The 24,256-nt window shown below is 41.0% G+C and overlaps 1 protein-coding gene and 1 pseudogene across 1 annotated transcript in view; one reads left to right on the plus strand and one right to left on the minus strand.

Moving 5' to 3' along the window:
* The window catches only part of IL2RA (interleukin 2 receptor subunit alpha), a 59,337-nt gene that overhangs the window by 33,147 nt on the left and 1,934 nt on the right, over positions 1–24,256 (minus strand). The gene's annotated exons all lie outside the window — the stretch shown is intronic.
* Positions 581–1,862, plus strand: LOC118732019 (annotated as a pseudogene).

Consider the following 24,256-nt stretch of genomic DNA (forward strand, 5'->3'; position numbering starts at 1 on the left):
GGATAAAAGGTTTTCATTGACCTTACGGAACCATAAAAGCTCAGAGGGTGATGCCATTGGCTTTGTGTAGGAGTCAGATTCAAAATATTGAACAGGCAGGACAGCAGACTCAAGAACAAATATGAATATAATAGTGAAATGAATTAGGGCCCTAGCTGGTTTGGTTCAGTGGATAGAGTGTTGTCCCTCGAACTGAAGGGTCCCAGGTTCGATTCCGGCCAAGGGCACATGCCGGGTTGTGGGTTTGATCCCCAGAAGGGATCATGCAGGAGGCAGCCAATCAATGATTCTCTCTAATCATTGATGTTTCTATTTCTCTCTCCCTCTCCCTTCCTTCCTCTCTGAAATAAATAAATAAATATATATATATATTAAAAATGAATTAGGAATTTTGAAGATCATAGTGAGAAATTTTCAAGAAACATTAGGTAGGGGTAATGACAAATCAGAGATTGTGATAGAAAAATGGGGGAAAGGAGCTCAGGCGCGGTGGCACGTGGCCTGGACTTGGGGCAACAGCAGCGAGGAGGGCCCATCCGTGCGGAGTCAGGCGGGTCTCTCTCCTGCGCCAGGCCAAGCTGGAGCGATTTGCTGTAAGAAGGAGTAATAAGGTCCTGAAGCTGAGTGTTTACCCGTTTCTCTACATGACAAAGAAAGACTTGAAAAATGATTAAGGAACATGAAACGAGATTCACGGATGCCCAGTAAATACCAATTCCTGTGTAGCGACCATTTCACACCTGAGTCTCTGGACATCAGATGGGGGATTCGGTATTTGAAACAAACTGCAATTCCAACAATATTTTCTTTGCCTGAAGACAGTCAGGAAAAAGACCCTTCCAAAAACAACTGTCAGAAGAAAAAAAATAGAGTATGAGGCAGAGGTGTGCCTGAAAGCCAAGTCACAAGGATCATTTGCATCAAAATAGCCAAAGAAAAACACAGTTAATACAGGAGTCCTCCCTGCACATGCAGAATCACTCCATTCGTCTGCGTTGGTGTTGGTGAAGCCACCAGCTCCAAAAGCAGGATAACATATTAACTGGTAATCTATTTAAATTGGAAGATACTTGAAAACCAGAATCTACCTTGAGAACATCAATTAACCAAGACATAGGTGGTTTTCACACATCTTTTGAGAATGTAAATTCGACAACTTTTACTTGACAATTTCAAATTAGTCAGCAGTCTTTGGAAACCCAGAAGTGCTTGAAATAACTACCAATCATCTTGTTGCAAATAATTTAGTGGAAATTAACTCAGCAGGGGAAAATTCATTCTTACTCAGCACAATTACTCAAACGGTTGAAGAATTAAACCTAAATAAAGAATCTGTTATTGCCATTTATTGCCCACAGAAAATTCCAAACCTACAATTCTTTTATGCCTGTCCAAAAAGAAACTGTAGAAATGGGAGATATAGACAGTGAAGACTCCTGTAAGGAGCTAGACTATGAGACAGAAGTCTTACAACTTGAACATTCTTACTGCAGACAGGATATAAAGAAGGACCATCTTTGGCAGAAAGTCTCTAAATTACATTCAAAGTTTACTTTTCTTGAACTATAAGAGTAACAAACTCTAGGGAGATCAAAGTCTTTGGAAGGTCTTAAAAGGCAACTACAACCGGAGAACTGGCTCTCTGAAGAAAATGTCAAGATTATATTGTAGAAAACCATTTCACAACATATGAAGTTACTATGATATAAAGATGTCTCAAAGCTATGACTTTTATATAAGCATTTTGCAGCCAAACCAAATTATATGTAAAGTGAACTCTTTCCTGCATAAATTTCTCCACTTAATGAAATTCAAAGAGTGCCCTAACATTATGAACTGCAGAAAAATGATAACTGGTAGAAAGAAAAAATCAAATGCAAAGTGATATGAACTCCCAGAAAGAAGCAATTACTTGTGTATAGTGGGTAGGACAGTGGAAAGAGAGCTATGAAAATAACGACTCTGTGAGCAGAGTCTGGAGGGATAAAAAGCATTTCCCAGGCATGGATTAGAAGAAGAAAAGGAACAGCATAAAAGAGACAAGGTGTTGGGGAAATACTGTGTACTAGTATGTATGAGAAACTGAGAGCTGACTGTTCCATTTAGGTCAGCATTGAGTCTTAGCACTTAGGGCATTTAGCAGAAAAAGCTAGATGGTAGATGGTTAGGACAAAATCATGGAGTAAATCATGTGAATGTCATCTGTGAGGCACCAGGGAGCCATTTAAAGGTTTATGACTATGGGATGCTGTACTAAGATCTTTTATTTAAGTTTTTTTTTTTTTTTTTTTTTTTTTGCATTTACAGATGGCTAGCTGGGGGCATCAAGTGGTGAATGGTAGGGTGATCAGGATAGTGCTTCTCAAACTTTTGTGTGCACATGAGTTACATAGAGATTGAATTAAAATGCAAATTCAGACCCAGCAGATTTGGAGTGGGACCTGAGAACCTGAATTTCTCCCAGGTGTTGCTGCTGCTGTTCCAACCACAGTTTGAGGGGGAAGGAATTAATCGGCTATTATAATAGTCTGAGTGAGAGCTAAGAGAAGCTTTGGACTGGGAAAGAGCAAAGGGGATAGATAAATTGGAGAGACAGGAGAGAAGGGATGATCAGTATGACTGGGAAACCACTGGCAGGTGGGGAACAAAGGAAGAGAAAATATGGGAGATGACACAATGGATCCTATTTGAGATAGGACAAAGAGAGTTACCGATGCAGTCAATAGAATAGATGTTGGTGAGGTAAGAAATGTGAACACCTTTAAAGAAGTGAACACTTTGTCTTCACTTTAAAATGACAGAAGTTTAGTATGATGACCTTGGGTTGCGAGCTTGTTGGGCAATTTCAGTCTGCCACCTAAATGTTTAAGGAAAGTAAATCATTTCTGAGTGTCAGAGACCCAAGCCTTCCTGTCCCACTCACTGGTTCACTGTGGTCCCTCCTCACCTTGGATGCTCACTCATAAGATGGAGTAGGAAGAATTACTCCCAGGTCCCTGGTCAAATTTCACGGCGCCTTAAGCTCATTTACCCCCTGGAGGAATTCCTGTGGGAGGCTAGGAAAAGGGCCATGGAATGAGAGAGTATCTTTGATAGTTGGGTGAAGTTTATGAAAATTTGAAGATGCTTAGATGAGATTTGCTAGCTTGAAAATTATAATATATTTGGCACACACACATATATATATTTTAAGTTTACCCTAGATTTTTCATGACATGCCTTTGAAAGGAATTCTAATCCTGCTCATAGATGAGGAAATGTACCATAAGAGTCTGTCTGAGTAGGTTGTTCAAAATTACACAGAGCCAGAAGTCAAAAGATTGGGCACTATTCTGCATTCTACTGCCACCCATACCCTTAGTTATACTAAGAATTTGGCCAGGTGATGTATTTGCTTCATATCCCTTTCTCACTTGCCTTCTGCATTCTCCCTTGTTCCTGATTATTCTCAACTATCCTTTTTACATTTCATAATGGCCCCATCTTTATTCATCACTTCTTCTATCTCTCCACTTAAAACCTATTCCTGATCTCTCTAAACCTGACACCATTGTGCTTTGGATCACTTCTCCTCTACTGCCTCTGGCACTTGCCCTGTCAGCTGTCCCTGCTCTAGCTCCCCATTTCCACTGGACCCCCTCCTCAGCCTTATAAGCATCCAGGTACTTAAGTTGCTCCCTCTCCAAAAATCAATCCTTATTTCTTTTCCTCCTATTCAGCATATTATAAGAATAGTTCACCTTGTTGTTTCTATTTCCTCCCTACCGACTCATTCCATTGCTATTCAGTGTGTGTTCTGCTTCCACTGGAGTATTAAGCGCACACTAAAAAGCTACATGTTGCCAAGTCCAGTGGCTCTCATTCTCCTCAAAGTTTGTTTAGCACATGTTTCCAAATTTAACTCTTCCTTTTTGAAATTTCACTTTTGTTATCATAAGGCATCATAATCCCCTGGTTCTTCATCTCTTTGGCTTTCTTTCTTTGAATGCTCACTTGATCTCATTCTATAAATCCGCTGACCCAAGTTTTCCCCATTATTGATATCTTAGGATGTACATTAGTCACTGCTACTGAACCAATATGGAATCATTATTATTAAGTTTATACTTTATTCAAATGTTCTCAGTTTTTCCCTAATGTCCTTTCTTCTGTTCTAAGATCCCATCTAGAGTTCCAAATTACACTTAGTAATCATGTCTCTTTAGGCTCCTCTTGGTTATGAAGAGGATATGAAAGTTTCTCATTTTCCTTGTTTTTGATGACCTTGATAATTTTGAAGAATACTAATAAAATGTTTTGTAGGAAGCCCCACTATTGGAATTTGTCTGATGTTTTTGTTATAATTAGCCTGGAATTAGAAGGATAGTTTTCATAAGATTCTCAAAGTAATCCATGACCAAAAATTTGTTAAGAAGGGTGCAGTGTAGGAATTTGCCAATGAAATGACCTTGACTCTTGTCATTCTATTTTTTCTCAGAAGTTTCATCATTTCAGCCCTTTATATATATTGACTAATTTAATTCTGAAAACTGTACTATGAAGTAAATGTTATAATTATTACTGCCATTTTTCAAATGAGACATTAAAGTGCTGGGAGATTTGATAAATTGCCTGATGTAATTTCTAGCCTGGTCACTCAGCTCGAGGACCCACAGTAATGGAGCTGAGAGTCTCCTCTATGCTTCAGAGCCCATATTCTTAGTAATGATGCTATGCTGACTCTTTCAGATCTGCATCTCTATCCCTGAGCTCTAGACTACTCTGTGCCCTTCTATTTTTCCACTCAGCTATCCTCTGATACTGCAACTTTGTTCAAAACTATTTCTTCTCCTACTTGACATTACCATTGAGGTTTTATCCAATTCAATCAGATAAAATAATGTAGAGGCATAAAAAATAGAAAGAAACCGAAACCAGTTTGGCTCAGTGGTAGAGCGTCGGTCTGCGGACTGAAAGGTTTCAGGTTCGATTCCGGTCAAGGGCATGTACAGTGGTTGCGGGCACATCCCCAGTAGTGGGTGTGCAAGAGGCAGCTGGTCGATGTTTCTCTCTCATCAATGTTTCTAGCTCTCTATCCCTCTCTCCTCCTCTCTGTAAAAAGTCAATAAAATATATTTTTAAAAAATAGAAAGAAAATTATCATTGTTTGCAAATTATATGATAGTATATCTACTAAACCCAAGAGAATCAATGATGAAAGTAATAAAATGATTTTAAAAGATAGCAATTCATAGTGGTACTAAAAAAATCATGGGTTATGAGGAGGAGGGAGAAAGCTCTTCTTTACAAGATAATGCCAGCTAACAGATACTAAAAAATGGATCTCAGGGGAATTAGTGGAGAAAGATGGATCTCCAGCGACTTAAGTTGAGTGAAAAAGCCTATTTCAGAGTTTTCATATTATATTATTCCATTCATATAACATTCTTAAAATGACAAATTATAGAAATAGATATAGCTTAGTGGTTATCAGGGATTAGGAAAGAAGGAGGTAGGTGTCTGTGGCTACAAGAGGGTAGCAGGAGGGATCCTTGTGATGGAATCCATTGTGTATCTTAAACCATTGTGTATGTAAATTCCCATGAACCTCATTTAAGAGAAATGAGGTTCATGGGAATCTACACATGTGATAAAGTTGCATAGAATTAAACACACACATACACTATTGAGTTCATACAAAATTGGTGCAATTAATTGACATTGATAGATTATATCAATGTCAATTTCTGCTTGTGATATTGTGCCAAAATCATGTAGGAAATTGAATGAAGAATATATTGGATCTCTATAATTTACAACCGCATGTGACTCTACAATTATCTCAAAATTAAAAGTTAAAAACAAATATACAGACAGCCCTCTGATCCTTTCTTGGACTTGTTTCTCTTAATGACCCTCATTTCTCTTTGGAATCGAACCTGAGACCTTTCAGTCCGCAGACCAATGCTCTACCACTGAGCCAAACTGGTTTCAGCTTCTTTCTATTTTTTATGCCTCTACATTATTTTATCTGATTGAATTGGATAAAACCTCAATGGTAATGTCAAGTAGGAGAAGAAATAGTTTTGAACAAAGTTGCAGAATGACCCTCACATTCCCATCATTTGAGTCTCCCAAATTTGACCCTTCTGCATCTTCTTTAAATTCCACATCTCCTTTGCCCACAAATCAAATCTCTTCCTAAGAATCATTATTTTTATCTGCTCAATACTCTTTTTATAATTAATTTTGAGCGAGAGAGAGAGAGAGAGAGAGAGAGAGAGAGAGAGGAACATTGATTTGTTGTTCTGCTTATTCATGCATTCGCTGGTTGTTTCTTGTATGTGACCTGACCGAGGATCAAACCTACAACCTTGATGTATCAGGATGACACTCTAACCAACTGAGCAACCTGGCTAGGGACTCTGTGCAACACTCCTGTTCACATCTCTTCTGAACTTCACTTTCACCACCTAACTGTTCACTTGCCATAGCAATAGCATCTTATCATTTCTCTCTACCTTTCATCTCTCCATCACTCCAATATGTCTTTAAAATGTTGTCAAATCAAGCATCCTAAAGCACAGAACAAATTGTATTAGTAGCATAAATAAATGGCCGAGAGGCGAGGTTTCATGTGTTTTCCACCCGTGTGACTCATCTCTGGTTATAACAATAACAACCCTCCCTTCTTTTTCCCTTGATCCAGGAAATGGGTTTGTCTAACATGGACTAAGTTTTTGTTGGGAGATATTGATTGCATTTTGTTGCTTTACTTTGGTGATTGAGTTTGCCAATCAAAGAACAGATGGAAGATTCCTGAGAACCATTAACCAGAATGTGACCGTAGGAGCTTCTTGGACACTCCAAGTCTTTGCCTTTGGCCTTGCCATTTAGACCTCTGGGTCTCCTGACATGGTGCCCCCCTGATGAGGAATTCTGCCCCTGTTTATAAGCCAGATAAGGAGAAAGACTGCTCTTGATTCTACTATGTTTGAAGGGTGGGGTGAAAAAAGGTTCATTTGATAGGTTCAGCAGAATAGGTCGCCCACTTGATAGAGGGAATGTTGTGTTCAAGGAACTGTAGGTAGAATGTTTTGCTGGAGTGTGAATGGCAACGTTATGAATGACAGAAACGTATCAGTAGAAATAATTTATGTCAACGGATCTTGAAATCTGTAAAAAAAAAAAAACCTCAATAAATCCTGTTGTCTTTATAACAATATAACAATAAAGGCAACAAACGGGATTTTATAACCATCTGTAAAAAACTCAATAAATCCTGTTTGTTGCCTTTATAACTGCCTCAAGCAGTGCAGCATTTAGGACAAAGTGATAAAATACATAAGGTTACTTTGTGAGTTGGAAAAAATATTTAAAATGTTACTTACAGCTTGATTGTGTCAGAGCAAAAAAATGGAGTTTCTTTTATATTCATCTTCTAAGAACTATTTATGAGAATTCTACATTAGTTTCCTTCCTCCCACCTATATTCACATGAATAGTTTAAAACGGGTTTCAAATCTATTAAAATATGGTCATCCCTGACCATGTGGCTCAGTTACTTGGAGTATCGTCTGGTACCCCAAAAGGTTATAGGCTCAATTCCCAGTCAGGGCACATAGCTAGGTTGCAGGTTCAATCCCTGGTTGGGGCATGAATGGGAAGCAACCAGTCTATGTTTTTATCTTACATCGATGTCTCTCTGTCTCTCTCCCTTCCTCTCTCTCTAAAAATCAATACAAACTTATCCTTGGGTGAGGATTCAAAAGAGAAATAAAATTTTAAAATAAATAATAAAATAAAATATGGTCAATTCCCTGATCACGTCCCGGTAGGTCCCCACAGTTTAGTTTGAATACTTCCAGTCACTTTGCCCAACTGCACCCAAGTTTCCTCCCTAGGAGCACACAGTCTCACCTCTTATTTCCCCAGGGAACCAGGTGCTGGCTGCCTGCATCACCTATTCTTTATTTAAACTATTTCATCAACACGGGAACTGAATAAATTATTGGGAGCATTGGCAGTGGTAATACTGTTCATTTATTCACTCAAACTAATATTCATCTTTGTTCAGCAAGAATAAATGTTGAGGGGAATGTGGCAGAAGCAAAGTTTGATGCCACAAGGAATGGGGGCTGGGACAACCATGACAAGGGAAGTTACTGTCATTAAGGAAAAGGCACAGTCCTGTCTAGGTTGCTCAGTTGGTTAGAGTGTCATCCTGTGCCCCAAAAGACTGTAGGTTCGATTCCCAGTCACGGCACATACCTAGGTTATGGGATAAAAAAATTCATCCTCGGGTGAGGATTAAAGAAAAAGAAAAAGCACCTGGTTCCCTGGGGAAATAAGAGGTGAGACTGTGTGCTCCTAGGGAGGAAACTTGGGTGCAGTTGGGCAAATTCAGCTGTGATTAGCATCTATCATCTCTGTGTTATATGACCCACAGTTCCTGACTGGACCTAGGAGTCAAATAGTCAGATTTTCCACAGTTGAAGAATGAGTGGCTCACATGGTCAGACCTGTCTGGAAAACAACCTATGCCTTCTTCAGCACTTGTTACCAAGAATAAAGGGGAATCAAAGGTAGGAATCCAGTTATTTTCTCTTTACCTTGGAAAGAAAAAAGAAGGCAGGCCGATAATAACCAATAAAAAATTGATTATTATCGGCTGACTCTACATTGAAACTGTCATATTTCGGAATTTCAAATGCTTCTGCCAGTAAAGTGTTGAAACTGTTATTTCTGCCCCTCAAGACTTCTCAAGCTTCTGTACGTGAAAGGGTTAACCACAAGTTCACCACAGAATGTCAACCTGATGAAAATTAAAGGGTTGTCAGATAAGAAAAACAAGGGAGGTAAAAATATACTCTTGTTCTTTCTCTGAAATCTAAAAGCAGTTTTCCTTCAAATCTTTGAAACCTAATTCTTGGGATGGAATAATATTTTTAGTAAAAATATGCTGCATGGGTGAATCCCACCTACAGTCTTCTATGAGGAGAGTTTTCTGCGAAATTAGACTACAGAGTTGAGAATATTTTCAACTGGATAACAACAAAATTCCAATGAAACTGTAAAGAATACTAGCTAGGTAGGTATGATGCCAGGTAGGAACTTAAGACCAGAAAAGAAACAAAGAAAAGATGAAAAAAGGAAAAAGTCATGTGAAACAATGAAGACTTCAGCAACTCAGTGTTTCTCCTCAGAACTGTAGCCTGGTCTGGGTGTCAGGCAAGAACCAGCCACGTCGACACAGACACTTACTGTGTCAGCACACCAAATCCACATGTGCAAAACTGTGGATGACCCTTGGTCAAATGTTGCCTTCAGCCACTCTCTCCCGTTATCTCCATACCCATCTCCTGGGAGTGACACTTGGGCCCTTCGCTCGGAGGCATTCTTTGCTCTCAAGAATCACAACTATAAACAAGACACAAGTGTATACCGTTTGGACTGAATATTTGTTATCCTCCCCCCCCACACACACACACACACTGTCCAATGTAATGGTATTAGAAGTTGAAGTCTTTACAAGTAGATGAGGTCATGAGGGTGAAGCCTCATGAATGGGATTCATGCCCTTCTAAGAGTCACCAGAGAGCTGGCTTCCTCTCCCTGCTCTCTGCCCTGTGAGGACCCAGTGAAGAGGTGGGCATCTGTGACCCAGAAGCAGGTTCTCACAGACCTCCACCATGCTGCCCCCTGACCTCGGACTTCCCGTGGGATGATGTGGTGGGCAACACAAGATAAGGAGGAAGTTCTGTTACCAAAAATTCTCTCTTGTACTCCAAGGACCGGCCTTAGAAATGCCAAGTTAACATATTGCGGACGGGTCACGAGAATTCTCGTGTTTCCTGTTCTAAGGCTTGTGACCAATCATGAAAATTCTCAGCTTTTCGTTGTCATTTAGAGAGAAACAGTGTAATGGAAAACACATTCGCTGAAGTTAAAAATTACAAAAGGAATTGAAAGTGATTAGTCTTTTGTCATTAGTAATAAAAATAACTTTTTTATATCAATTTGATATTTTTAAAGTGCTCAGTAACCATGGATAGTGACAAAGAACATGATAAAATTATGGATATATTTGCTGACAAATATATCAGATATTCCAAGTGAAAGTGATTAAAGCTTTGACAGTGGCAGTGATATAATTATTCCTTCAAAAAGGCGGGGGGGAAAAATAGTAATTTCAAGTGATTCCAAACTTGAAAATTTGAACAATTCCACACATGATTTTGAGTGTAATTTGGGTCTTGGTTGCCAAGATAATGATTGGTCAAAAAAGAACTTTCAACCTAACTTGGAAAAATTTGAAGGTAATACCTGGTTTACAGTTACACCATGTGATTATAAGAACATCATTGTAATCACCAACTTGATTTTTAAAAAAATATATATTTTATTGATTTTTTACAGAGAGGAAGAGAGAGGGATAGAGAGTTAGAAACATCGATGAGAGAGATTCATCGATCAGCTGCCTCTTGCACACTCCCTGCTGGGGATGTGCCCGCAACCAAGGTACATGCCCTTGATGTACCTGGGACCCTTGAGTCAGCAGGCCGATGCTCTATCCAGTGAGCCAAACCGGTTTCGACACCAACTTGATTTTTGATGACAGTCTGTTTGAACTATTTTATCATCAATCGAACACATATTATAATCAAAATTTGGGAAAGCACAAAATTTTGATAGCAATAAAATGGTCTCCTGTTACTCCAATAGATATGAAAAAATTTTAGGACTTAAAGGGTTAATGGGGCTTACTTGAAAGATACTTGGAAAGAATATTGGTCTACAAACCCAGTTCTAGCTGGTCCAATATTTCCTCAGACGCTGAGTCGAAATCATTTTGAACAAATCTGGACTTATTGGCATTTCAATGACAATGCAAAGATGACTAAATCTTCATTCAGGCTATTTAAAATTCAATCTGTACTCGACCATGTTATTAGTAAATTTGAAACACTATATAAGCCTATGCAAGAATTATCATTAGATGAAGGCCCCATCTTCTATTTCAAACCTACAACCCAGCTGAAATTATTAAATATGGTTTACTTGTAAGAATGGTGTGTGAGAGCAAGACGGTATATTTGCAATGTGGAAATGTACACAGGTGAAGGGAAAAAATTGAATGATTCTATTCTGTCACTACTTTTGCTGTATCTGGAATTGGGGCATCACATATTCCAAGATAACTATTACAATAGCGTTTCAATTGCAGAAACTTTATATAAAAAGAATTATCCTACTAAAGCTTGCAAAGTATGCAAAAATAATGGTAAGAGAAGAGAAGCATGTTACATTTGCCAGCTTTGTTTAGTTCCACTTCATATCACACAGTGATTTACAAAGTATCATACTTTAAAAAGATATTAGCTTGTAAGAACATGTAATAAATAACTTCAAAATGCAATGGATGTTTAACTTTAAAGTGTGTCTTTAACATTTATGTAAAACGTATTTTTGTACTCGTTATCTGTACACTGGGTAAAGCTAGCAATGAAGCCACTAGTCCGCCATGTGTTGACTTAAAGGCTTTTGTGGAGTTCAGGCTGTGGACTCAGAGTGGGCTGCAGTCCCGCAGCCAGTGCCGAGGGAAACACGGCCCTCCAGGTTCTCAGCGCTCTGCACCATTCCCTCCTTACATAAATTCTTAGTTATCCCGCACAATCATGGTTTCTGGGCCTGCAATGGGCATTAATATTGGGCATTAAATCCAAGGTGGCTGAATTTTCTAAGGACATGGGAACTTTAAGATCTGTTACCTTGATTCACTGGAAATTGCTTTGTGCTAAAAAAGTAACAAATGGAACTCATCAAGGATGTGGTCATTATAGCTGTCCCCCTGGGAGGTTAAATGGCACGGTCAGCATGATGTTGAAGAGATGTTACTTTTCACTCTATGACAGGGCAAACGTTTATTAAGCCATAGAATGTCAGGACTGAAAGGGGGCTCAAAGACGCCTTCTCTCAATCTGCTTCTTGCATCAGGGCATTCACTTTGTCCGAGGTATCTCAGAGTAACGGCACGCCAGGAGCTGTTCTAGGCACTTCACACACATCGACTCACCTATTCCTCTCAGTCACCTATGACATAGGCTGTTATAAAGAGTAATGCTAAATATCACAATATTATATTATATCATTAGAATAGAAGTAAATATATGGTAAATAAAATACAAAATACTATAGTTTCATTAACAAAATTATCATTGGATAATTAACTAATGATTAGATGAGTAGCTCTTATCCTCTGCATTATATAGGTGGTGGAAGTGAGGCACCGATAGGTTCAGTGAGTGACCTTCCCAGAGCCACTCAGCCCTTCGGTCGCAAAGGCAGTAGTTGGACCCAGCAGCCTAACAGCTGTATGTGCTCAGACCTTTCCTCCCGTTTGTGCCTTGGCTGCATCTGTTCCAGTGGTCACTGCAGCCTATGACCTCCCGCTGCCCTTGTCCTGCATCTGTCCCGCATTGTGGAGATGCTGTTGTAGGTCTTCTCAGTGGGGGTGATGAGAGTGATCATGGAGAGAGGTTGCTAATGTTCAGAGATTGTAAGGGCTGGAGTCTCCAGAGACTGGGGCTTGATTGGGTACATGGGACCAGTGAAAGGAAAGGAGGCATTTTCCCAGGTGTCCAGGACAGCTGGCTGGATAATGGTGTTGCCATTGAAACAGAAAATGGGGGAGAAAGAGCCTGGGAGAGCAATTCTGGAGGTATTCAGCGTGGAAGCCTGAGAGATATCCATGTGGAAAGGTCCACTGGGCCTTTGGTTATGCAGAGTAGAAGTCCAGCAAGCCGTGTTTATTGAGCACCTTCCACATCCTGGTTATTTTAGGCAGCCTGTCTCGCATAGCCAGTGGGCAGGGCTTGAGGGGTGTTGTTCCCATTTTATACCCACAGCAACTGAAGCCCGTGGAGGCTTAAGAAACCTGCCTACCATCCACTCTCCCCTCACCTCGCAGCCTAACTTTGGGGTCTGCCACTCCCTGACTCCCATCCCGTCTGCTGCTAGTCATTCACAATGAAGACAGTGCCAACTCTCCGGATCACATCCCTCCCTTGCCTAAGACTGCTCTGTGGTGTTCTGTTCCTCTCAGGATACAGTGTTACCCCTGTACTTGGCAAGGCTTTGTGATATATAGCTCACACCCGCTTCACAAGCCTCCGCCTCTGCTGTGTACCTGAGCACGCCGTCCTGGCAGAACTATGTGCAGCTCTCAGAGCTCACTGTGTCTTTTGTCTTTGGCCTTGCTCTCGCTGGACTTAACACGTAGTTTCTGCCTTCATGACTCTTGCTTCTCCGGCAGGTCTCCCTCACTGTCGTTTCTCTCTAGGAAGCCTTCGGACCCTCCCCGGCCTTGGCATTCCTCTGCACTCGCAGGCTACCCTGCCATTTCTTTAGACAGTGCTCACCACACTGTGCCCACAGATCTCACCACCCTGCTAGTGCCTGCAGAGAAGGGCACTCGATGATTGGTCTAAAAGAAAGTAGAGTCATGCACGTCCACGCTAGGATCTGAATGCAAGCCTATAGCTCCCCTAATTCATGAGCCCTTTCTGCTCTCCCAATATGTTTTTCAGTGGTCAGAATTCCAAGTAGGCAGCTGAGGTGTGGAAGATTATTCCAGTAAGGAGGGAGGTGGGGTGGAAATAAGGTTTCCCTAGGAGCCAAACTTTGAAATCACAGGTGAAGAATAGGAGGAGAGCTGCTGGCAGGGTTGCATGGAGCTGGGGTGCCCTCTGCAGAGGACATGTGGACATCCGGAAAGAATATTAGATGCCAGGCTTTGGAAATGTGTCCTATAGGCAGTGGAAGGTGATTTGGGCTCTTTGATCAGGGAGAAGTCATCATGAATTTTGCTTTCAGGGGAGATTAGTTTGGGGATAAATCAAAGAGTGACTTCAAATGAGAGACGGGAGGCTGGCTTGCATGCAAGCCATGGGACAGTTGCTTTCCTTGTATAAGGATGGAGCAGATAGCCCACTTCTACTGCTATTCTGGGCCTCACAACCTATTTCTTCACCTGTAAAATAGGGGTGATAATAATGGTACCTGTCTCATAGGGTTGTTCTGAGGATTCGGCAAGATAACACATGAAAAGTGTGCAGCTTGGGGCATGGCTGGCCCACAAAAAGGCTCCAGAGCCACAACTACTACCACATGAAGAGGAGAAAAGGAGGGTGCTTAGGCAACCTGTCCTGCTCTGGCTCAAAGTCCCTCCTGCCCCAGCCTACGGCAAACCCAGACCAGAGAAGGGAAACGCAAGGCTCCCTGGGAGAGGGAAAGTGAAATTCATGGCCTGATGAATGAAATGCAGTGAAAGTCAAAAGTGAGATAAATAAAAAAAATGTTTGAATACCGAGAGCTGAAATGCTAACCCTTTGTGGTCTCTGTGCTCTCTTGGGTGTTAGCAGGATGTCTGGGGAAATTGCCCTTTTATTTTATGATGGTTTTGGTGTGTGTGTGTGTGTGTGTGTGTGTGTGTGTGTGTATGTTTGTAGTTGCTTGTTTTGCTTTCCACTTAAAATACGGAGTTTTCTTTTTACAAAGATCCTTTTATTCTAAATCAGGCCCTGAACAGAGGTGTCACTACCACAGGGGCCGGAAACACTCAGTGATACCACACAGATACCACACAGACGCTCGGTTGGGTTTGAAGGCTGTGCCCGGTTTCATCAGCCGGGGAAGCCAAGCCAGCCATGGCCACAGCCAGGAAAGGTATCAGATGAGCAACCTCTTGTAAAGTCATCACGTCACCCCCAAAACTCCCGGGAAACTCACAGCGCTCTGAGACAGGAAGAAGCTGACGTCAGCTTGTGTTTTGGGGACTTCAAACAAAACTCTTAGAAATGATTCTTTGTCCTTTACTTGGTGTCATAATAACTGATCTTTTGATGAGGAAATGGGCCAGTTTGTTCCAAAAGGCTCGTTTCATGAAATTAAAAAAAAAAAAAAATAACACCACTGTTCCTTTGCTTTTAAGTACATAATAACATAAATCAACCCTGGTAGGTTTCCTTAGGTCTTCCCTGGGGTTTAGAGAGGGAAGTGGTTCCTGCCCCGCTGGGGAGGCAGCACTTGGTCAGCACCATCTACAAACGGGGCTTCTGCACCACTTAGGGGCTTCAGGAGAAATCGAACAGTTCGATCTTAAAGAACTGTAAATACTCCCACTTGAAATATTCCCATTTTCCTGTAAAGGAATTTCTTTAGCAAAAGACAGTTTCTGCACATCCTCTCTCTATGTTATTCCAAATTCAAAATTAGTGTTTGATTTTGGTCATTAAAAATAACCAAACAATGCTCTCAGCTTCCTCTTCTTTCCTTCCTTCCTTCCTTCCTTCCTTCCTTCCTTCCTTCCTTCCTTCCTTCCTTCCTTCCTCTTTTCTTTCTTTCTTTCTTTCTTTCTTTCTTTCTTTCTTTCTTTCTTTCTTTTTCTTTCTTTCTTTCTTTCTTTTTATTTCTTCTTACTTTCTTTCTCTTTTTTTGTCCCAAATGTTAGTGTAAACTTGAGGCAGTTATTGACTTAAGATGTTGGGACTTGCAGTAAGAATAACCATCTATCTATCTGTGTGTTCCATTACTCTTTCTTTATTTACTCTTGTACCTTAGATCATAGGTTGTAGTTATCTATGCCTTGCATTTCTCCCCTGCTGCCTGGTGAGCTCCTGGAGACTAAGGACTGGGTTACATTCATCTCTTACTCTGTATTTGGCATATGGTAGTACCTCAATACATATTTGCTGAATGACTGAATAAACAAAGGAGTGGACAACTGACTGGAAGATCTGCCACAGGCAAGATGTCCCAGCCACCCTATGGCTTCCCTCTTCCACCTGCCCCACCCATCCTGTCTGTGGGCTCTGCTTTGCAGCAATGGTTTCACTCTGAAAACCATCACAGCAGGGAAATCTCCCACCATGCTGTCTTAGAGGCACCCACCTATCCTGCCTTTGTTTTTATTGCTGAGAGTACAGAGAGCAGTGAGGCTGTTGGAGGAGGTATCTATTTCGGTCCCAAACAGAAAAGAGTGGGTGATTCCGTGGGCAGAGATGGCAATTCCTGAACATGGTGTGATTGACTCATGCCCGGAGGTGCTCAGAATTTCCTCTGTTTTGTGGGCGTTTGGGGCAGACATGCCCCGACTGAAGTTGCTTTGAAGCACAGTCAAATGCAAGATAGAACTCCAGCTGCTCCTCTGAGGGTAGAAGGAGCACTGAAGGGGAACAGCAAGATTCAGAGAATTTAAGACTCCAGGGACTTGATGGGCCTTAAGAGACCATCCCTCCCGCACATTAAGGGACAGCTCCCCGTGGCAGCAGGGTTTGGTTTCCATAGGCACATTAATTTATGCATAATCACAGAAGCAGTGGGACATAGCCCAGAACATATTTACTTCAACTTTTAAAAGAGTGAAAATAAACTTCTCTGTTAACATGGCACATATATCTTGGACACTTAGCAGCAATTTAGAAGGACAGTAAAGAATGCAGGCTCACCAGAACCGGTTTGGCTCAGTGGATAGAACATTGGCTTGCGGACTGAAAGATCCCAGATTTGATTCCGGTCAAGGGCATGTACCTTGGTTTAGGGCACATCCCCTGTTGGGGGGCTGGGGTGCAGGAGGCAGCTGATCGATGTTTCTCTCTTATTGATGTTTCTAACTTTCTATTCCTCTCTGTAAAAAAAAAAATCAATAAAATATAATTTTTAAAAAGAATGCAGGCCGTGGGGTGAGACTGCCTGGCTCACAGCCTAATTGTGTGACATTGAGCCACACATGTAACCTCTGTAAGCCTCAGCTTTCCAGGTGTAAAATGGGAATAACAATACGGCCTGCCTTATTTTGAGGATGAACTGAAGTAATACTATGTTTTCACATAATACCTGAAAGATAGCCTTTAGAATATGAATAGTCGCTCTTGTTATTATCATTACAGTTTAAAATATTTCTTGGAACAGGCTGAAAGCAAATAAGCCTGAAAGGAAAAATTGTGTTTTGGTATCAGTATTTGTGCATGGCCTGCCTTAACCAGCCAGCTGTTTTCCAGTTCACAGCTTCGCTCATCAGTCAACTTTCCATGCTCTTTAGGGTAAAAGAACCAATTGCCTTCTTTGAACTTCCTTTTGATCTTTAGAAATCTCCTCCTCCTCCTCCTTCTCCTTCTTCTTCTTCTTCTTCTTCTTCTTCTTCTTCTTCTTCTTCTTCTTCTTCTTCTTCTTCTTCTCCTCCTCCTCCTCCTCCTCCTCCTCCTCCTCCTCCTCCTCCTCCACCTCCTCCTCCTCCTCCTTCTCTTTCTTCTTCTTTTTCTTCTTCTCCTCTGAGGAAAAAGTACTCAACTATTCCTAGTCTGACACCAGCCTATTCTTTCACTGCATCTGGAATAAGGAGTGTGAGGACTCCTGGGCAAAGGAGAAAGTAGTCTGGCTAATCTGACCCTCTGCTTCCACCATGGGGTGGGCTGCCCAGAGGCACAGACTTCTGACCAGCATCTTACTCCTTCCCTTCATCTTCCTCCCAGCCTGGTGACCCCCACCTATGACACCCACTCTTTGGTGCCCTACTTTCCTCCTGTAGGTAAGATGCCTGGCACTGGGCTGCAGACAGAATTGCTGATCAAAAGTCCCATGAACTGGGTGGTGTGATTGTAGGTGTGAGCTGTCAGGATAATCTAGCCACCAGCTTGCGGTTAGCTGGTGCTGGGTCAGGGACAACATTTGGATGTGGGGAAATAAGACCCTGGGCTTTTTGACTGTTACCCAAAAGTAGCATGTAGCCTTGGAGATCTACTGTGTGAATGAAGTCTACCAGGTTCCAATGATATGTGTAGAAAGAGGATTAAAGTGAGATACTTTTTATATGAGCAAAATTTTATTTGAATCAGAGATCACTAGCCATTTAACCTCATTTTGCTCAGCACACACATGCACACACACACAAACGCATGTGTGTGTGTATGCATATATGTGTATACATACATACATACATATATGTGTATATCATAATATGCTAATTAGAGCGGACATCCTTCCAGAGGGCCTTCTGGATGAAGCCAGGGCCGCAAGGGAAGTCCAGGTCCCGGGTGCCAGAGAGAAGTCGGTGCCGGCAGCTAGGGGAAGGAAGGCCTACCCTTGCATGAATTTTGTGCATGGGGCCTTTAATATATATAATGTTTTTATTGCCTTAGTAAACTCCTGTTTTCAGTTTGTTACTCATGGAGCATGATCCATGTATACAACTTTAGCAAAATTATTAGAAAACACCATCCTACAACCCATCTTCTGATGTTCACAAGAACAAATTCAGAGCCAATAAGTCCCATCTCCACCGAGAAGCCTTTCCTAAGCAATAAATTTTTCCTAAGCCCGCCTATTCTGATTGCTATGGAATGTGTCAGTTTTGCCACATACTACTTTGCAATATGTGATCTTTAATCTTTCCCAGGTTGGTTTGCCCATTTTAGCTGCAAGTTCTGTGTGGGTAGACACAACTTGTATTTCTTCTCATACACAAGAGCCTTGCTACTCGAAATAGGGTCCATGCACATCATGTAGGAGCCTGTTTTAACCAGAATCTCAGGCCCCATGTCCTGGACATCCTGAATCAGATTCTGCTTCCTAGCAATAGCTACAGGTGATCTGTAAATACATTAAAGTTTGGAAAATACTGTGCTAGGGCATCCATTCTTAGTGAATAGAAATGAAATCATGGAATCAAACCAAAATGGGAATCATTAATTTGTGTATTTCAATTCTGACTGCATCTTGAATCCTTTGAGGAACTTTAAAAAACTTATTTTTATGTCCAGTTCTCATCCCCAGAGAATCTGAACTAATTGGTCTTAATTATTCTTGGGGCCAAGGGTTGGTCACTATTTGTTAAAACATCTCAGATGCATAATTAGTGTATAGTTGGTATTGGTAACAACTGCTCTAAATGCATTTCCCAGTGGGACTTGTGTTACCTTATGGAAGAGAGCAAGTCCCAGAGTAACTCTAAAACAAGTCAAATAGCCAAAAACTATCTGAGTAATATTAGAGTGGAAAATACCTAAAATATCTAGAAACAATTATATTACTCTTTTCCCCTAAATGGGTGACTTATTTGAAAGCCTTGTGGGGGGATTCAGTGATGGGTTGTTGACTCATTGGCAACCACGGTTGGCTTCCCTTGTCAATCAAGAGAAGAATTGCTCAGCAGGTGTTTCATCCTCATTGTTCAGTCAAAAGCAGTTTGATGGCAAGGACAGTCACTTTTTTCATCTCAGTAATCCTGCTAGATGGATGTGTCATTGAGAGTCCATGTAGAGACAAGCAAGGAATGTTGGCCTGGAATGTAAGAGGTCTAGACTCTAGCCCTGGCTTTGCCACTTTTCTTACTTGCCTTGTGTCATTGGTTTGTCCTGGTTGCCCTTTACTTGCTCTCTTCTCTAGGCTCCCAGACCTCTTAGGTTGCCCTTGCCAATTATAGTTCCCTTTCCAGAGAGGGCAGCTTCCTGCATCTCATTCTCTCTGTTCAAGACAATGGGGGTTAAGATATCAAATAATGTAATCATATGTCTTACCTGGGGACCCTGGTTTATAGGGAGGCTTTAATCCCCAAGAATTTTATTCAAAATTTTATGCATTGGCACTTTTTTTTTTCCTAAGAAGATAGTTGATAGATCTCATCAAATTTTCTCAAATACTTACCAATTTACCACTCAAAAAAAAATTAAGAACTAAAAACTAGATGGATGGTTGTTATCACATTGTTTTTCCTGTTGAGAAATTCAGCTATGTATATAGGAGTGAAACATGAGGTTCATCTTTATGTAGTGAGGCTTGCTGGGCCCTTTCCCCCCTCTTTCCTCCCCATCCTTGATGGTACCTGGGGTAGCAGGTGACTTTACCTAATCAGAACTTCCTGAAGAAATCATCAGAAAGTGTCACCAAAGAGTTTGGCAGGAGATGAGGGAGCTCTTTAACTATCTCCAAACTTTCCCCACCTGATAGCTACCTAGACAAAAAATTGAACAAGAAAAGAGGGTCCCAGGAAGGTAGGGACCCCCAGTAACAGAGGAGCCCCAGATGGGCCATGGATTGATATCAGAGGGATGCATGTTGTCAGTCCAGAGGGAAGAAGCCCTCGATTCTGAACCAAAGGGATCCGAGCCTATCACTTCCACTTTCTGCTTCCAGAGGAAGGGAGCCTATGCCTTTGTGGAGAGGGCAGGAGGGGAAGGGCTCCTTACTTTGGGTGTGTGGCTATTGGAAGTTCACCAAATACAGGGTGGGTCAAAAGTAAGTTTATCATTGTGAGTACACAAAGCAGTTTATTCTTGTATTATTATTTATTAATTATGGAATTTTCATATGAACAACTGTAAACCTACTTTTGTCCCATCCTGTACAGATAAACTCATGGTTCACATTTTACTTTTTTGGTGGCTCCCTTCACCCAGTCTCAGTCACCTTCCTGCTCAAATTCTCCTTCCTTTTATGTTTCTCACTGACAGCCAAAGTTTGGAGTGGGGCAGCAGATAGTGGATTAAAACCAAGAATTCACACTTATATGTTATCCGGAATCTTTTGTATTTGAAAGGATGAAAATCACATATCCCTAATTTCATTTTCTAGGAGGGGAAGTAAAAAATACAGGTGGGCTGGCTGGTGTGGTTCAGCATCAATCCATGAACCAGGAGATCACGGTTTGATTTCCAGTCAGGGCACATGCCTGGGTTTCGGGCTCAGTCCCCAGAGTAAGGCGTGCAAGAGGCAGCTGAATGATGATTCTCTCTCAACATTGATGTTTCTATATCTCTTTACCTCTCCCTTCCTCTTTGAAATCAACAAAGATATATATATATATATATATATATATATATATATATATATATATATATATAATTATTATTATTTTTAAGAAATACAGGTTGGAAGGAGGCAGAGGACAACCAGAATGGAGAGTTGAGAAGGAACCCAGGATGTTTCCAATCCACCTTCCTGGCCAGCATGCACCCCTTCATGGCATCCCACAATAGTAGCCACAGCTTCTATTTTCAGGGTGAAGGGCTTATAACTTTTTGAAGCAATCAATTGAATTAAGACACTCTTTCCTTTTCTCACAGGGAATGGCCTTGGATAAAGAGAAGAGAAATAGGTTCCCACTCATCAAAAATTCCTTAATCAAGCAAACAAGCAACCAAAGGCCTCACCAACAGTGAGTGGTGTTTTTGCCTTGCCTCTTACAACTGCAATAATTATGAAGGCACTGGGTCGTACTTGAGAGCAGCAGAAAGAGTTGGAAATAACCTACAATGAGATGTCAGCTTTGGTATTTTGACATTGAAAGGTCGCTAGACCCAGATCCTGTTGTGTATGTCTTCAGTTTGGGGAAAACTTTTTCATCCCAAAGAACCCCAGCTAGAAAATGCCTTTCAGGCAGAGTGTATTTTTCCCCTATCAGAATTCTTTGCATAGACTGGAAGGGGGCCTTGAAATCATCTCTATCAACCCTCTCATTTTACAGAGAGGAACTGAGGGCCAGAGAAGTATACAAATTTGTCAAAAATCACATCCTTCACGTCTTCTCCTTAGTCTTCCAACAATGTTTGTTAGGAAGTGCTTTGACCCTCTATCAGCTCCCTGCAAAGTTCAATTTCCTTCCAATTCTTCTATCCACTGACCTCAGTTGACATGCCCCACTCCCTAAGGAGCTCTGTCTATTTGCAAGGTTTCTACTGCTCACTGGGCAATGAGAGGTACAGGGAAATTAACTCCAGAGGCCATCATGTTGAGGGATAGCCTGACTTAAGGGTCACTCTAGCTATTATAGGAATGACCTCAACAAGAAATTACACAGAAGTATTCAGCATACTCAAGGATTTAACCAAAAAGTTTAAGAATACTTTTCTTTGAGATGAGAGGTTCAAGTGGTAGGGCTATACAGCTCAACCAAAGTTCTTTGCTAGCACCTCTCACTGTCCATTTGTGAAGTCAATTCTTTTGTGTCTCAGTTTTCTTAAATCTAAAATGGAGCATATCTGGCCGAAACAGGTTTGGCTCAATGGATAGAGTGTCAGCCTTCGGAATGAAAGGTCCCGGGTTCGATTCCAGTCAAGGGCATGTACCTTGGTTGTGGGCACATCCCCAGCAGGGGGTGTGCAAGAGGCAGCTGATCGATGATTCTCTCTCATCGATGTTTCTAGCTCTCTGTCCCTCTCTCTTCCTCTCTGTAAAAAATTAATAAAATATATTTTTAAAAGTGTGTGTGTATATATATATATATATATATATATATATATATATACACACACACACACACACACACATATATATTAAAAAAATAAATAAATAAAATGGAGCATATCTACATGTGACACCGCACTGCTTATGTAAGACACTTTTTTGTTGTTGTTAATCCTCACCTGAGGATTTTTCCATTGATTTTTAGAGAGAGTGGAAGAGACAGAGAGAGAAACATCGTTATGAGAGAGACACATCAGTGGGTTGCTTCCCATACACACCCTGACCAGGGCCAGGGATCGGGCTTGCACAACCAAGGTACGTGCCTTTGACTGGAATCAAACTCAGGACCCTGCAGTTCATGGGCTGATGCTCTATCCACTGAGCCAAACCAGTTAGGGCAAGACAAACTATTTTTTAAAAGTAGAAACTATTTTATGAGGTACTTCCTATGCTTACCAAAACCTTCTTGCCAAGGTATATCTTTTTTTAAATTATTTTTTATTTAATAATTTTAGAAATAGAGAAAAACATCAGTTTGTTATCCACTTTTTAATGCATTCATTGGTTGATTCTTGTATGTGCACCGAAACTTTGGTGCATGCAGATGATACTCTAACCAACCGAGCTACACAGCCAGGGCTCACTGAGGTATACCTGGAAGATGAGGTCTAGAGAAATTGAATGATTAGGTGTGAAGAGTTAAACATTTTTTGTTTTAATGACAAATGTGAAGATGGGAAATTCCAGTGTGGGCAGTAGTCTTTACAAGAAGGGATAATTAGAAATATCATCTTAATGGGTTTCCGCACATTTTTTGTTTTTTATGTTTTAGTCTAAGGGATGAAGATTTGATCACAGAATTCCTAGAATGAAAGAAAGATGATCAAGGCACAGATAAACTCTCAAAATTTCCACAATTCTGAGAAAAGTGCCTCAATAATGTGCCATGGTAACATCAGGAGAATTTTCTCTTAACCACATCCCAGGGCCCAGTAATATAGAGACTAAAAACATTCAAATTGATTAATTGTAACACATCACAATTTTTAAATGGTGGCTTTGGAAACTTTCAGAATGAAAATCTGCCTTATGAATCAGCTAGAAATTGCATCTGTTGATAATCTGTTTGATTTCAATCGAGACCTCTCGCTCCTAATGAATAAAGACTTAAGACTGGGTTCTTGGAGGAAAAAGTCCAAAATGAGATTGTTATCCAACCCATTTCATTCTCTTTACCACCAAGTCCTCATTTGCCACTGGATTGGACTATCTCAAGAGCCTCATGAATGCTTCTGTGCCCCTAATGTCTCTCCATCCCATGCCAGAGTCCTCTCCACAGAGCTCTGACTCTGTCTCAGTGAACAGAACAGACAGAGCATGAGCAAGGGAGACCTGGGTTTGAGCCCCAGCTCTGTCACTGCCTGTGAGATTTCTGAATTTTGGGTTCTTCTTCATCTAGTGGGTTTGTGACATCCACACTGCAAAGTTGTTATAAAGATTAAAATAAGATATATACCTGGCACAGAGAAGGCACTCTATAGATGATAACTTTTCTTTCTAGTAGTCTTTTCTTGACTACCAAATGGAGTTAAGATTTTTAAACTTGTTATCCGAAGCCTTGGATCATTTAAAAAATATATATATTTTATTGATTTTTCACAGAGAGGAAGAGAGAGGGATAGAGTTAGAAACATCAATGAGAGAATCATCGATTAGCTGCCTCTTGCACACCCCCCACTGGGGATGTGCTCACAACCAAGGTACATGCCCTTGACCGGAATCGAACCCAGGACCTTTCAGTCCGCACGCCGACGCTCTATCCACTAAGCCAAACCAGTTTTGGCAGAAGCCTTGGATCATTAATTTGATCTCATCCTACCATTCCAACTTAATTTCCAATATCCTCACATCACTGTGTAGTGCTGGGGGTTACATCAGACCACTTGTGGTTCCCTAATGCTCTTCCGTGTCTTTGCTCATATGGTCCTCTCTGTCTGGAATCTCTACTTATGGAAATGTACTAGTCCATCAGGGCTCC

This window comes from Pipistrellus kuhlii, unplaced genomic scaffold (genome assembly GCF_014108245.1).
Source record: "Pipistrellus kuhlii isolate mPipKuh1 unplaced genomic scaffold, mPipKuh1.p scaffold_m20_p_1, whole genome shotgun sequence".
In the NCBI taxonomy this organism is placed as follows: domain Eukaryota; kingdom Metazoa; phylum Chordata; class Mammalia; order Chiroptera; family Vespertilionidae; genus Pipistrellus; species Pipistrellus kuhlii.